Source organism: Pan paniscus, chromosome 3, assembly GCF_029289425.2.
Source record: "Pan paniscus chromosome 3, NHGRI_mPanPan1-v2.0_pri, whole genome shotgun sequence".
In the NCBI taxonomy this organism is placed as follows: Eukaryota; Metazoa; Chordata; class Mammalia; order Primates; family Hominidae; genus Pan; species Pan paniscus.
The window spans coordinates 187,585,974-187,602,608 of record NC_073252.2 but is presented as its reverse complement, the minus strand read 5'-3'; the positions used below and the strand labels follow the sequence as shown (position 1 = coordinate 187,602,608).

Here is a 16,635-nt window from a genome sequence, read left to right as displayed (position 1 = left end):
CTCTCCTTCATTTAAAAATCTTTAATGATTTTCTACCCATGAAGTAATTCTGCTAGACCGCAAGCTCTAAAGATGCAAGGACTAGGTTTGCCTTATTTGTTTCTGTTTATGCAGAGCCTAGCCTTGCATTTAGTAGGAACTTAACACATTGACCTAGATCTTGTCCACCTTCTCAGCCTCACCTCTCATGGCAGCACTCATAGACCTCAGTCCAGTTACTCTTTTCTCAGATCCCTGAGCTGGCCTGGTCCAGGGCTGCCTGGGCCGTGATGTGTTCACTCCTGCTTTGTTGGCTGGTATCTGCTTATATTCTTGCTACTGTAACTGATGTCCAAGGCAGTCACATAGGCATCCCTGGGAGCTTGCTAGAGCTCAGGCACCACCCTAGAGCCAATGAATCAGAATCTGCATGTTGACGAGGTCCCCAGGTGGTTCATATGCACATTCAAGTTTACGGTGCTTTGCTCTAGATCCCAGCCTGAGTGTTAGTTCTTTAAAGAGACCTTTCCCAACTGGCCAAATCGTATTAGGTCATGTGTTGGATTCACCCACATGGTCTGTGATACAGAAGGGAAAAGGAGTTGAGGCCTATTGATCAGAAGCTGCTCACTTTAGAGTTTTACCTAAGGGTGATTATATCAAAATTCTGTATTTTGTAGGGAAGCATATAAACTATGTGAATAGTTTGATTTGAGCAAATTGAAAATTGCCAGTTTTCTTTGCTTTAACCAATATGTTTGCTCTCCCTCTGAAAATCCCTTGTTACAGGTCCTTAGTTTTAGTTTGCCACATTATGACACGATGGGAATAATGCACAGCAGTGATCCTCAGTTGGTTTGGGTTTTCAATACATCATTGATCCATGGTTGTGGCATGCATTGTAGAATGTCCAGCTAGAACACCTATTCTTTCAGTTACTTTCATTACTTTCAATGGCAAAACCACAATTACTTTTGCACTAACCTGATAGCTTTGCTACGAGTCAATTGTTCAGGTGTTTTTTTGTTGTTGTTTGTTTTTATTTTTGCAAATACTTTAGTTACTGCATAGTGGATGGATTAGTTTGTGGTTCCTGGGATCTTCTGTGTATTCTGTTGAAGCTCAATAATCACATTACTGCGGACCTCCAAAATTTTACAAAGGACTGCATAGTGAGTATTCAGCCGATAAACTAAACCATAGCTTATTACTGTGAGATGAAAGAAAGCACACCAATTAAAAGTAAACACTGTTTAAACTTATCTCAATGCATTTCTAAAGTGTCATACATTTATTATATTCTCTACTTGTAAAATATTTTGTTGTGTGTATTGCCAAATATGTCAGGATTTTTTGGGTATAATGTATTCTATTAATTTAACTGGAAAACTTGTAGTTATTCAACAAGCAAACTGAAAGTGTTGGCAGAGATGTAATTTTAAAGCACAATCCCACTCACTCCTTGAGTATTACAGCTGCTCCCTGTTTATTTAATAATAGAACTGATGAGTAGTTAATTTGAGAGGAAAGCTGGTGCAGGTGTAGTGCTATTTAGATGTCATGGAGGACACACGTGACCTCTGCAGCTAGCTATATGGTAAAAGCAAAACAGAAGTTAAAATCAGCCCTATGTCAAATCTGCATAGTTTTAGGCTTCAGGGAGTTTCTCTGTATGTTGAGGCAGGAAGTTTAGTAGAATTCCAAGGGAATAAGAGAGGAACCAACATTTGTAAATTTTGCCTTCTATGGGGGAACTCATTCAATCATCAGGAGGACTCTTCGATAGGTTTTATTTGCTCTGGTTTACCTAGATGAAAAATTGAGACCCAGAATCCATGCTTTTCTTTGCTGGTTACACATTAGAATCACCAATGTGACATTAAACACACAGACACACACACACCTGCACACCCATTAAGATGGCTGCTATCAAAAAAGAAAAAACAAAAAATCAGGGGCTGGGCACGCTGGTTCACACCTGTAATCCCAGCCCTTTGGGAGGCCTAGGCAGGTGGATCACCTGAGGTCGGGAGTTTGACAGCAACCTGGCCAACAGGGTGAAACCTCATCTGTACCAAAAAACAAAACAAAACAAAACACACACACACACAATTAGTCGGGCATGGTGGCACACATGTGTAATCCCAGCTAATTGAGAGGCTGAGGCACGAGAATCGCTTGAACCTGGGAGGCACAGGTTGCAGTGAGCCGAGATCACGCCACTGCACTCCAGCCTGGAGACAGAAGGAGATTCGGCCTCAAAACAAAGCAAAAACACCCAGAAAATAACAAGTGCTGACAAGGATGTGGAAAAATTGTAACTCTTGTGGTTACAATTGAGGGTGGGTATGAAAAATAGTACATCAGCTGTGGAAAACATATGGTTCCTCAAAAATTTAGACATAGAATTACCATATGATTCAATAATCCCACTCATATCTGTAAATCTCTATATCTGTATCTATATCTACCTATACCTATCTTCAAAAGAATGGAAAGCAATTACTCAAATAGATACTTGTACACCTGTGTTCTCTCCCTACCCTTTTTTTTTTAATAGATGGGGTCTCACTATGTTTCCTAGGCCGGAGTGCAGGGGCTGTTTATAGGCATGATCCCCTGCTGCGGGGCTGTCCACGGGCGCGAGCCCCCCCAACCCCCCCACGCTGCGGGCCTGTCCACGGGCATGAGCCCCCTGCTGCGGGGCTGTCCACGGGCGCGACCCCCCTGCTGCGGGGCTGTCCACGGGCGTGACAACCCCCCCTCCCCCCCACCCCCGCTGCAGGGCTGTCCACGGGCGCGACCCCCCTGCGGGCCGGTTCGCCACTCCTTAGGCAACCTGGTAGTCCCCTATCCCGGGAGGTCACTGTATTAATGTCTAATTTCGTGCAGACATCTGATCAACACAGCACACTGCAGCCCAGAACTCCTGGGCTCAAGCGATCTTCCTGCCTCAGATGCCTGAGTAGCAGGAACTACAGGTGCACGCCACCACACCTGGCTGCTACACCTGCGTTCATTGCAGCATCACAGCAGCCTTATTTACAGCAACCACAAGGTGGAAACAACCTAAAAGTCTACTGAGGGATAGATGGATAAACAAAATGTGGTATAGACAAAATGGAATATTAGTGATCTTTGAAAAGGGAGGGAATTCTGATACCTGCTACCACATAGATAAAACTTAAAAACATTATGCTAAGTGAGATGTCAGACACAGACTACGTGATTCCATCTATATGAAGAACCTGGAACAGGCAAATTAACAGAGACAGAAAGTAGAATAGAGGTTTTCAGGGCTGGCAGGAGGTTAGTGTCTAATGGGCACAGAGTTCCTGTCTGGGATGATAGAATGTTCCGGAAATGGATAGTGGTGATGATTGCACAGCATTGTGAATGTAGCTAATGACATTGAATTCTTTACCAGAAAACAAAACAAAAACAGAAACACATTGCTTAGGCTTCCCAGTTGGACAGGTGACGTGCTTGGTGCGAGCTGGGGCCTGAGTCCAGGCTGCCCTTTCCAGAGCTGCTTCAAGACCCCTCTTGATTGTCCTTAGGCCTGATTGCTCTGGAGAGCCCCATACATGAAAGCCAGCTCTTGTTCTATCTCTTCTCACTCCAGTCCTCTTTGCCCCCACCGTCCCCCAGCTGGGCATTATGAGAAAAGCAAGATGACTATGAGTATTGTGATTATTTATATGAACAAATAATCTCAAGGACTATTGCTAACTAACCCATGGGACTCCCACTACCTTCATGAGGTTTGGACGAGGTGAAGGGTCCCTAAAATCCTGCCACCTAGTCAGGAACTCAGTTGTCAATAATTTCTTTATTTGTGATACAAGCAGGGGTGGGGAAAGAGAAATGAACAGACTTGGAAGCTTCTCCGAGGCCTTAGAGAAGACCTCTGGGCTCCAAACACCAGATGCCAGGAGCAAAGAGGGTAGTTGATGACTCCCCACTCTTTCTCCAGCCCCTGCTCCTCTGTTTCTCCCCTTCACCCACTGCAGCTTCCTTAGGTCATGGATCCTGTGCCATCATCTCTTTGAATCACCTCCCTTCTATCCCCGTTAATAAAGGAGCATCAGCTAAGTGAACATGGTGATTCACATTCACTTACATTGATTCAGAAATTGTGTTTAGTTCCACACAAGAAAAAGAATGTGGATCTTTTTCACTGCGGAAAAAAAAAGTTGCTACGTATCATCTTAATCATGTTTTCCTGGGATATAATCTATACATGACGCCTATTTAAGCCTTCATTGCATCTGTGCACGTGGTTTGCTTTCCTCTCATGTGAAATAGCGTTGGACCACATGGGTTTGGGTCACAGCCCAGGAAGACACAATCCTGAACATCATAATCCCAAATGTTGAAGTCCCAAAAGATCTAAATCTGTACAGTCTAAAATCCTGAAAATTACAATCCTCAAAAACCAAAATTCTGAAAATACAATTCTGGAAAAAAATTATTAACACATTCTTTAAAAAGCATTTATTGGGCAGGGCGTGGTGGCTCACACCTTTAATCCCAGCACTTTTGGAGGCCAAAGTGGGTGGATCAAAAAGTAAGGAGATCGAGACCATCCTGGCCAACACGGTGAAACCCCATCTTTACTAAAAATACAAAAAATTAGCCAGGCACCGTGATGGGTGCCTGTAGTCCCAGCTACTTGGGAGGCTGAGGCAGGAGATTCACTTGAACCCAGGAGGTGGAGGTTACAGTGAGCCGAGATCGCACCACTGCACTCCAGCCTGGGTGTCACAGTGAGACTCTGTCTAAAAACAACAAAAAAGCATTTATTTATATTTTTAAGATGGAATTTATTTGAGAAACGTATAAAAACACAAGAGAACGCTTCCTAGGCTACTTTACACAATCAATAGGCAATAATAACATACATATATTTGCAAGCATAAAACTCAGGTATGCTAAAGAGAGTCTTACGGGTATAACGGTAATGAGCAGATGAGTTGTACTCGTAAAGAAATGGGTCAAAAAGCAAAATGTATAAAAGCATGGTTGGTAACCGGGTGCACTCAGCTTTATAACTTAGGTCATCTGGAATACTGTGACAGACAACCTAAGTCTTTTGACCGGATTCATCAAAAGCTGGGATGGGTCACCATCTAATATGCAGTCAAAGAGCTGAGATCTTGAGAAATTTTCTCTTTCCCAAATACAAATGTGCAAAAAGGATATATTCTCATTTATTGAGGAAGCTTTAATGTTTTTATGTACATGTACAATGCTTACACACAAAGTCAGTGTTGTGATAATGCACTCTTGTGGAGTCAAATTTGCAAAAATAAAAGCATAAAACAAATTAGAACTCTCTAAACGTCTTTGCAAAATTTATACCTCCAGTATTGGAAATGATACTAAGATGAAATACATAGCATACCAAGTTGTAAAAAAATAATGCTGACAATTTAAAATAGTGGAAAAAGTGGAAAAAGAAACAACTAAAAAGAAAATTGACATATAAAAAGTATATTACATGGATAGATTATGGGCAATTGCAGAGTTCATAATAGCTGGCTGACTCTCATGATCATTAACTATATTTTGAAGTCTTTCATCATGATGCCTTTTTTGTTTTTAGGATTTGAATCTCCTCATAAAATATGTTCACATTCATTTTCTATGTGGCACTGCTCTTTTTGAAATTCTTCTATAATTTGATACACACTGACATGAGCATTTCCTATTACATTTTCCAATCTTCTATGCCATTCTTTTCTATTGTTTTGAGTATGTGGAAATCCATTTTGCAGGCCCTCATATAGAGGCCACTCATTTGGCAGAAAGAATACTCTTGATTGAACAGCAGCACCGTTGCCTAAATGACTTCTTATCCTACCTTGCACATCATTATTTTCAAACTAGTATGTAATTTTTCTGGCTTCTTCAGGCAATTGTGGTTTTAATGTATCAAAAGCTCTTGGAGTTTTATCAGGTGGAAGGAATGCCAATATAGACAAATGACACATTTTTAAACTAAAATTTTCATCATTGCCATATGGCCTGGCCAATCCACTCACCTGAATTTTCTGGCAAATGAACTGGGCTGAATGGAAGATACAAACTTTACTGGTAACAACTTGCAATTCACTTTTAGAATCCTTGATCACACCTAATTAAAAACTTGTCATTATAATTTGGGGATCCAATTGAAATCTATTTTCTTCTGCAAAGCCCTCCAAATCTTCAAATAAGCTTTTATAAAGTACTTCACTTTTTCCAGTTATTAAACCATAAACATGAAGATTAAATTATAGAATTTTTTAATCCATTGGGGGCATAAACTGTATAAAGTTGATTATAAAAACCCACTGGGGACAGTTTTGAAAGTGCCATTCATCAGCCAAAGTGAAACATGCACCAGTTTTGTTATGTTAGACTTAGTGGTAAATAAATATGTTTATCTTTTTTGACAGTCAAATCCCTAATCAAGAATAGTTCATGATTTAATATGTCTTGTAGCACTGGAGGAAGCTCTGTGCCAGGAGGTGTCTGGTTCAGAAGGCCACTGAATTTGTTGAACTCTTTTTATTATCTGACAAAAGGCATTTTGTGAAGACAAGCATGGTGCTACGTGTAGAGGTGCTTGGTACATGATTACATAATTTGGCAGACAAGATTTTGTGCATTTTTTACTTTCATTTTCACTTCTGTGATATTCAAGACATTCAAAACATTGACAGCAGATCTTCCCCACCTAGTCCGCTCAGACCCAAACACTGATCTCTTCTGAGAAAACCATCACAGACATACCCAAAATAATGCTTTCCCAGCTTTCCAGGGATTCCTTAATCCAGTCAAGTTGACACCTGAAATTAAGTCTGCAAGTCCACCCCTTGTAGATTTGGCACCCATATGGACCCCCTTAAACCATACATAATTTCCAAATAAGAAGAAAACAAAGCAAGAGTTGTACCTAACATGATGCAACTAACGTGGTACAACTCTCTTGTGATTGTGATTTTCTGGATTTTAGATGTTAAGAATTTAGACTTTAGGACTGGGCATGGTGGCTCATGTCTGTATTCCCAACACTTTGGCAGGCCAAGTCAGGAGATTCACTTGAGCCCAGGAGTTTGAGATCAGCCAGGGCAATAAGGTGAGACCCCATGATATGGTTTGGCTGTGTCCCCAACCAAATCTCATCTTGAATTGTAGTTCCCATAATCCTCACATATCATGATGGGGACCCAGTGGGAGGTAATTGAATCATGGAGGCAGTTACCCCCATGCTGTTCTCATGATAGTGAGTGAGTTCTCACAAGATCTGATGGTTTTATGAGGAGCTTTCCCCCCTTTGCTTGCACTTCTCCTTCCTGCCACCTTGTGAAGAAGGTGACTTGTTTCTCCTTCGCATTCTGCCATGCTTGTAAGTTTCCTGAGGCCTCCCCAGCCATGATGAACTGTGAGTCAGTTAAACCTATTTCCTTTATAAATTACCCAGCTTGGGTATGTCTTTATTAGCAGCATGAGAATGGACTGATACAGTAAATTGGTACTGAGGTAGTGGGGTGTTGCTATAAGGATACCTAAAAATGTGGAAGTGAATTTGGAACTGGGTAACAGGCAGAGTTTGAACAGTTTGGAGGGTTTGAAAGAAGACAGAAAAATGTGAGGAAGTTTGGAACTTCCTAGAGCCTTGTAGATTGGTTTTGAGGAAAATGCTGATAGTGACATGGACAATGAAGTCCAGGCTGAGGTGGTCTCATATGGAGATGAAGAACTTTTTGGGAACTGGAGTAAAGGTGACTCTTACTATGCAAAGAGACTTATGGCATTTTGCCCCTGTCCTAGAAGTCTGTGGAACTTTGAACTTGAGATAGATGATTTAGGGTATCTGGCAGAAGAAATTCCTAAATAGCAAAGTGTTCAAGAGGAAGCAGAGCATAAAAGTTTAAAAAATTTTGCAGCTTGATGATGAGATAGAAAAGGAAAACCCATTTTCTGGAGAGAAATTCAAGCCAGCTGTAGAAATTTGCATAAGTAACGAGGAGCTGAATGTTAATCACCAAGACAATGGGAAAATGTCTTCAGGACATGTCAGAGACCTTCACGGTAGCTCAAGGCATCACAGGACAGGAGGCCTAGGAGGAAAAAATGGTTTCATGGGCCCGATGCAGGGCCTTGCTTCTCTGTGCAGTCTCAGGACTTGGTGCCGTGTGTCCCAATCATGGCTAAAGGGCCAATGTACAACTCAGGCGATGGCTTCAGAGGGTACAAGCCCCAAGCCTTGGCAGCTTACACGAGGTGTTGGGCCTGTGGGTGCACAGAAGTCAAGAATTGAGGTTTGAGAATCTACGCCTAAATTTCAGAGGATGCATGGAAATGCCTGGGTGTTCAGGCACAAATTTGTGACGGGGACAGAGCCCTCATGGGGAACCTCTGCTAGGGCAATGTGTGCAGAAGGGAAATGTGAGCCCCCACACAGTCCCCACTGGGGCACTGCCTAGTGGAGCTGAGAGAAGACGGCCACCATCCTCCAGACTCCAGAATGGTTGATCCACTGACAGCTTGCACCGTATGCCTGGAAAAGCCACAGACACTCAGCACCAGCCTGTGAAAGCAGCCAGGAGAAGGGCTGTACCCTGAAAATCAACAGGGGTGGAGTTGCCCAAGGCCATGAGAGCCCAACTCTTGCTTCGGTGTGACCTGGATGTGAGACATGAAGTCAAAGGAAATCATTTCAGAGCTTCAAGATTTGACTGACCCATTGAATTTTGGACTTGCATGGGGCCTGCAGTCCCTTCATTTTGGCCAATTTCTCCCATTTGGAACAGGTGTATTTACCCAATGCCTATACCCTCATTGTATCTATGAAGTAACTAACTTGATTTTGATTTTACAGGCTCATAGGCAGAAGGGCCTTGCCTTGTCTAAGATAAGAATTTGGACTTGGACATTTGGGTTAATGCTGGAATGAGCTAAGACTTTGGGGGACTGTTAGAAAGGCATGATCATGTTTTAAAATGTAAGGACATGAGATTTGGAAGGGGCTGGGGGCAGAATGATATGGTTTGGCTGTGTCACCAACCAAATCTCACCTTGAATTTTAGTTTCCATAATCCCTACATGTTGTGGGAGGAACCCAGTCGGAGGTAATTGAATCAGGGGGGTGGTTACCCCCATGCTGTTCTCATGACAGTGAGCAATACCTGAAGGTTTTATAAGGGGCTTTTCCCCTTTTGCTCAGCACCTCCTGCTGCCTTGTGAAGAAATGCCTTGCTTCTTGTTTGCATTCACCATGATTGTAAGTTTTCTGAAGCCTTCCCAGCCATGCCAAACTGTGAGTCAATTAAACCTCTTTCTTTTATAAATTACCCAGGCTCAGGTATGTCTTTATTGGGAGCACGAGAATGAACTAATTCACTCCATCTCTATTAAAAAGAAAAGAATTTAGACCTTACGAATTTTGATCTTTCAGGATTTCAACATTCAGGGTTATGGTGTTTGTGACTGGGTCTTCTGGGATTATGATCCTCACCTGGACTAAACAGCCTTGCAGCTCTCTTCAAACTATGATCCTATTCTCCCACTGCCTCCTGAGTTCAGCCTCTTTCTTCAACTTGGCTAAGCCTGCCTTTCCTTTCCTATCTGTCTGCTTTCTTCCCTCTGATTAATCCAAAGTAAAATTTGACTTTTTTTTTCACTCCAACAACTCCAGCTTCTATCACATATCTCCTTTCATGAAGCTGGCCCCTGATAATATTTCTGTTGACAACAGTATAATATAGACAAGATTGCGTATAGTTAAAGTACGTATTTTATTTATTTGGTGGCAGCATTCTGATAAGGAATTAAAACTATTTCTTTTAAAATCATAATTTAATCACCAGGCAGAGCAAGTAAAGAGAAATACATTCCAGAATCTCACATCTGTCGAAAGTAAATGCTGATTTTTATTGAGGACTTCCTTATTTCTGTTGCTAGTTGACTCTCATACAGCTTGTCCCCAACAGAATCTAGTGTGGAATTGGCAAATGGGATGTCATACATGCAGTGCTCTACTGGAGCTGATAATTAAGTACCCAGGAATTTTATGAAGTGTTTGTCAAACCATCAGTAGAAATATTTACACAATGGAAATCAGCAAATGCTACAAATCTGGGCTTCTCCCCACCCAACCAATAAGTTTACTAGCATACCACTTTTATTCGTCTTGTAAACATTCAGAATTTCTATAAATATTCATAGACTCTCCTATACTCAGTGTCTCGGAATAACTCGAAGTTCTTACAATAGCCAGTGAGGCTGAATGTGAGTTGACCCACCCCAATCCCTCTCTCTGACCTGTCTCCTGTTAGCCTTCTGACTCCCAGTGTTCTCTACTTCATGCACCTGGGCTAGGTGTGCACCCTGCTGTTTGCCTGCCTTTTCTTCCTGGAGTGCTCTTCCCCAGATATCTGCATAGCTGGTGCCCTCGCCTCCTTGGAATCTTTGTTCAAATGTTGTCTTCTCAGTGAGACCTTCTATATGTTTTCTATGACTGCTGGAATAAATTAACATACCTCTAGTAGGCTAAGAGAACACACACTCTCTCTAGGGGAGAGAGACCACTTTCTTACCTTCTGCAGCTTTGAGAGGATGCCTGCATCCCTTGGCTCCTGGCCCCCTTCCAGGCAGCAACCACATCATTCTGACCCTAGCTGTCACGCCACTTGCCTCGGACTCTCCTGCCTCCCTCTTTTGCTTTTAAATACTCTTGTGATGACATTGGGCCAACCTGGGTAATCCAGAATAATCTCCTCATCTCATGATCCATAACTTCATCACATCCACAAGTCCTTTTTGCCATATAGGGATATGGACATGTAGAAAGGCCATTCTTCTGCCTATTACTCCCTCCTTGAGCATTCTAACTACCTTCACATCTACCCACTCCCAGCATTCCTGAGCTCCCTTCCATGCTTAATTTTTCTCTGTGCCACTTATTACCTTCTGGCATATTCTATATTTTACATATTTATTTTATTAATGATCTGTCTTTTCTCACTGGAATGTAATTTGCATGAGGGTAAATATTTTTGTTTTATATCATTGCCATATTTTCATTATGTAGAACAGTGCCTTGCTCTTAGCAAGGATTCAAGAAATATATATGTTTTGGCTGAATAAATTAGGTTGAGAAGTTTGGGGGAAAATCCTGGCATGATACAGAAGACAGTTCCTGGTGATGGGAAAGGGCCATGTGGTGGGGCCTCTACAGGAAGCTGGGATGCTCCAGAGGCCCCCCAGGGCAGAGCTGCTTTGCTCACATTTAACTCTTTGCCCAAGCTCTGATTTCTAACGTTTTCTTTCATATTTGCTTTTGCTCTGCCTTTTTTTAATTAATTTTTTTTTATAGAGATGAGGTTTTACTATATTTCTCAGGCTGGTATCAAACTCATGAGCTCAAGCAATTTTCCCACCTTGGCCTCCCAAAGTGTTATTACTACAGGTGCAAGCCAGCACGCCCGGCCTGCTTTTCTCTTTCTTTGAAATATACTCACAATGTTTATATTGGTTTCTAACTACAGATCATGAACTCCTGAAGCAAAGTAACCACTTTGTTCTTCGTTATTTCTTTCACTCTTCTACTCTGCACGGTGCCAGATATTGGATATGTAGGTGCCAAACATTTGCTTTTCTGATTTCTTACATTTTATTTCTTAAAGATCAGCCTAACCATGTTGTAGACAGGGATGATTTCCTTCCTTTGTTTTGAAAATTTGTGCATGCCCAATGCTTACATTGAGCAGTTCAATGTCGCTACAGCTTTTTTTTTTTTTTCTATTTTTGCCAGACTTTCAAAACTCTTAAAACTCGTTTGTGGTCAGCACAGCAAGGAACACACTTTAGCTTTGAAAAAAACTTTAACATGAAAAAATGCACTGACATTGTTTTTAATGTAACATAGGTTAGAATTTACCTGTGTTTGCACATGCTGAGAATTGTCCCACCAGGCTGACGTGTTCACCTCTTCAGCTTGGATCCTGTTGTGGATTTTTTTTACAAACATCAATTGCCTTCAAGCCATCCTTTCTGCTGTATGTTTTGCAGCCTTCTATAGTAGATACGCAACAGATAATGTGGAGAAAAAAGACACAAGAGGAGGAAGGTAATGAGAGACTTTGTCAAGGTTGTAACCTTCTTGGTTTCTTTGAAGAATTTGTTGCCTTTCTACTATGACAGCAAAGCAGCATTTTGTTACTGACCACCTAAAACCACTTAATCTCAGGTGAATGCATCACTTGCTATTGGAACGCTATTTGTGTTTTGTTGCACTATTTTTTGGTTGCTTATTTGGTTGGCTTTTTGGAAGGTAAATTTGGAAAGGGGACCTACACAGAAGTGCTGACCCACCCACATTCCCTTATTATCATTACAGACAAGAAGAAACTAGCAGAGCTAAGAATGGAGTGAAGAAAGGCAGTGTGATAAGCACCAGCAAAGAGTTGAGGGCTGTTGCTCTCTAAAATTATTATTTGATTATTTTAAAAATACGGAAGTTTTCTAGTCACTGAAGAAAGGAGGGGAAAGTGCACTTATTTTTATATAGAGTTACTTAACTACCTCCTAAACACATACATGAAAATTGTTTTTGCTGGTGCAAAGTATTTTAATGAGCAAGAATTCATATATTGAGATTATAATTAGAGAGCTCAATTTATATATTTGCTGTCCTGCTCAAGCCTGACATGGCAAAAAAAAAAAAAAAACATATAGCTTCAAAATAACAAATACTGGAAAGTTTGCTGTGATAACTATTTTGTACTTTTGTACAAAAACCTAAAGAACAAATTACCTAAAGAACAATTTGCTAAACATGAGAAATCGCTCCCTTTGAGTATATACGGTTAAGATAGGAAGAGCTATCAGACCAGTAAATTATAGTTTATATTGAAGATAATATTCAGTTGACTCATAACAAATAACGAGCATTCATGATAACATTTCAGCATTTCCAAGGTGCCAAGTGTACTGATTTTTTAAAATATATTTTAGAAGGAATTTAGATCTGGTGTTTTTAATGAAAACCAGCATCTCTGATGTTGCAACATGTACGTGAAATGGGTGTTACATCTATCCTGCCCTTTAACCCCACCGTTAACAAAGTGGCTGAAAATAACAGTAAGAAAAAATCAGTCTAAGGGAGAAAAGGACTAATGCTCTCAATTCTCTCTCTCTCTCTCTCTCTCTGTGTGTGTGTGTGTGTGTGTGTGTGTGTGTGTGTTAAGGAGGATGGCAGGAGGCAGTCTTAACTCTTGAAAGAAACCTTCTTTGTATAGGAAGCATATTTTGGTTTAGGTACAATGATAAGAAAGTTTAATTATACAGTCCATAAGACCAGATACCTTCAGATTTTTCCCTGCGGGGATTTCTGTGACTGGTATTCTGACTAGTGTGAAATGATAGGTTTGGATGTCTATATCTACACCCATCAAAGCCTCAGAGCTTCCTGCACTGCTATAACTTTTCTGTTAACTCTGGGTAAATTAGGAGGCTTGTACAAGGAATAATTTTAACTTCAGATTTTACAGTTTGTTTATGTTAAGGGCAGAAAGACCTACTTTTCAATGGTCTCTATTTTAAGATATTGACTTTTCCTGGTGCTATTTTATGATTATGGAGAAAATAGGATTCTTATTAGAAATCTCAACTCTGAATTGAGAATAGATGTTTTGATACTTGTCCTGCTGTGGCCTGAGACTTGGAATCATGAATTAAAAGAGATCTTGCTATTTATCTACAGATTAGAACACACAAATAAACAACAGTGTAACATCCTCATTAGCATTCTGGTAGTTACATTTACTTATTCCAGAGCAAAATTAATATATGATAAGAAGTGGAGTATTTTCTGTTGATATCTAGGGTATTATGACAACAACCTTCCTTAGAAAAGAAACAGTGTGTTATGAGGACAGTGGATGCTACAACATTATTTGCCTTCAAGGCATTGCAAACAACTGGAATCAATTGAATAACCTTCTCAAGCACAAGCCAACAGTGAAATGAAAGTCATTTATCTGAAACAGCAGGCAAGAGCTTCATTGGTACACTCGGAAGGTGGCTCACTAACCCTGCCGAAGCTTTGCTCCATCTGATCAGGGCATAAATGTTTCATTGGCCCAATAGCCAAGGTCTTTGGGTTTCACAGTGTTTTCTCTCCAATAGCTAATACGGGGAGCATTGCTGACATTCTGCCCATGGTTGCCCAGGCTGAAATCAAATGTGCTTCGAATAATACTATAAACACTTTGAAATGAATCTTTGCCGTAGGAACCAATGTTCAACTGTGGGCTCTATTCAAAGCCGCTTAAGGTGGGAGGGAGCAAACTTTTCAAGTTGGTTTTAGGTAACAGAAACAGATGTCTTTATCGGATTTGCCTGGAAAAAAAGGAAGGAAAATCCCAACATTGTCTGTTCTGGGTCAAGAAGTATAAGGCTCAGTCCCATTTTATTTCTCTCCTTCTCCTTTGGATCCTTTTTCCTTATTCCTGACTCTATACATGGAGAGAAAGTTCAAGTGCCTCTAAAGCAGTAATGCTGGGAACTTGCCAACTTATTCCCATGATGCTACTGTTGCTTATAAAGCATTTTGAGGATTCTTGTATTCAGAGCTAGTGATAAGCTGTAAGAGGAAGTCAGTCTTGGTGTACAGCTGCGTTTTGGGCTCATGTATAGAAGAGCTAACATGGATTTCAGAGTCTCTCAGGTGTTTGAAATCCAAGCTCTGCTCTCAGGACCTGCGAAGTCTTAGATAAGTTGCTCAATCTCTTTGAGCCTCAGTTTTCTGAGTACAATGGCACATACCTTACAGGACTGTGGTGTGGATGAATTGCGATGATGTGTATGAATCCAGCTCAGGGTCTTCTTTCCTTCCTTCTTTCTTCCCTGTCTCTGAATTTCCACCAAGCTATACTCAGGTCTGACTCCTGAGAGGCTAGACACACAATGAAGCTTGACACTTGCTAGAAACTGAGGGGCTAGACTTGAGTGTTAGGGAACCTGGGAATGACATCTGTCATCCATCCAGGAAGGCCGAGGAGGAAAGTGAGGCAGGGCAGCAGAGTGGGAAGTGGTGCCCATGGAGGCCACCTTTGGACTGGAGCCTGCTCAAGGCACTTTAGTGCTGAGCCATTTGGGGCCCAAGGTAGGGGCAGACAGAAGAGAAGGACGGCAGTTATCACCTGGTCACAGGGGCAGACAGAAGAGAAGGACGGCAGTTATCGCCTGGTCACAGGGGCAGACAGAAGAGAAAGACGGCAGTTATCGCCTGGTCACAGGGGCAGATAGAAGAGAAGGACGGCAGTTATCACCTGGTCACAGGGGCAGATATTAGAGAAGGACAGCAGTTATCGCCTAGTCACAGAGGCAGATAGAAGAGAAGGACGGCAGTTATTGCCTAGTCACAGGGGCAGATATTAGAGAAGGACGGCAGTTATCGCCTGGTCACAGGGGCAGATATTAGAGAAGGACGGCAGTTATTGCCTAGTCAGGAGTTTAACAATCTCTGTTTCCTTTCAAACCTCGTTTCATCCCTTCCTTCCCAGTGAAATTCACAGGCAATTAAACTTCCTCCTGCATCTCGGAGCAGGCCCCTGCATCATCATTTCTCCTCTGCAAGTGTATCTTCTTCGGGCACGTGGGAAGGTCTTAGTGCACCTGCGGTATTTAGGGACTTGATCCTCTTTCCTCTTTATTGTCAAAGTTGTGGCTTGCCGAGGTCATGACAGAGTCTGGTTATGACATGTTAGCAATCGTCACCTCTCATTTTTGAGTAAACATTATTTTATGCAGTTTGAGCTCCCATTCGTGTCATTTATTAATTTGTTCATTTGTTAACACATTCATTTGTGGAGCATTTGGCCTAGAAAAGAGAAGAAACCCTTCCTTAGCAGTAAGGGAGAAGAGAAAACAAAATGCACAGAGATACATGCTTGGTTTTATATAACTTTTGACAGTTTCTAAAATAAAATAAGGTCTAACTTGGAAAACCAAAACCTATCACTGAGATATTTTCATAATCTAAAAAGTCAGTTTCAAAAGAACTTCCAAAATGTTTTAAAAAATGACTATCCTTTAGAACAATGATGTAGCATTCCAAGGTTTTAGTGTTCAACCAGCACTTATTACCGCCTGCTGGGTGCCTGAGGCAGGACAATTGTAATGAGAGCCACAAACATGAATTGAAAAACCGCTGCCCATAGGTCCACAGTTCCTGTCAAAGCATAGAGCCCCCTGTAGACAGAGCCCCCTGTATAAGGTGCCCTGTGTTCTGGGCGAGAGGATACACTTGGTCCGCAGGTATATCTGGTGGGCAGAACAGGAAAGGTGTCACTGAGGAGGTGCTATGTGAGTTAGTTGTGAAAAATGAGTACGGGTTTGTGAGGCAGATATGAGAGGCACTTTGTTGAAGTTACAACTACCAGGCGCTCGTTTGAATTTTCTGTTTCATTTGCTCTTTGGAGGTTGCTTGTTGGTACACTTACATCTTCTATGCCCAGCTAAAAAGAGAGGAGTGAGTGTGTGTGTGTGTGTTTGTGTGTGTGTGTTTAGTATTTTTCGCAGAGTTTCTTTGTGTTTCCAAGCTTACTTTAGAGCTGAAGCTTGTCAGAGTTTTCATAACAAATGCGTGATTGAACTAAA

General features: G+C 41.4%; 2 long non-coding RNA genes across 3 annotated transcripts in view; one reads left to right on the top strand and one right to left on the bottom strand.

Moving 5' to 3' along the window:
• Positions 1-16,635, top strand: part of LOC117980140 (uncharacterized) — a 278,642-nt gene that overhangs the window by 44,118 nt on the left and 217,889 nt on the right. The window lies entirely within an intron of this gene.
• On the bottom strand, positions 11,837-15,178 carry LOC130541481 (uncharacterized). The gene is made up of 2 exons (XR_008955540.2): positions 14,800-15,178; positions 11,837-12,046 (listed from the first exon to the last, which is right to left on the bottom strand). It is a non-coding gene; the product is annotated as an uncharacterized LOC130541481 (long non-coding RNA).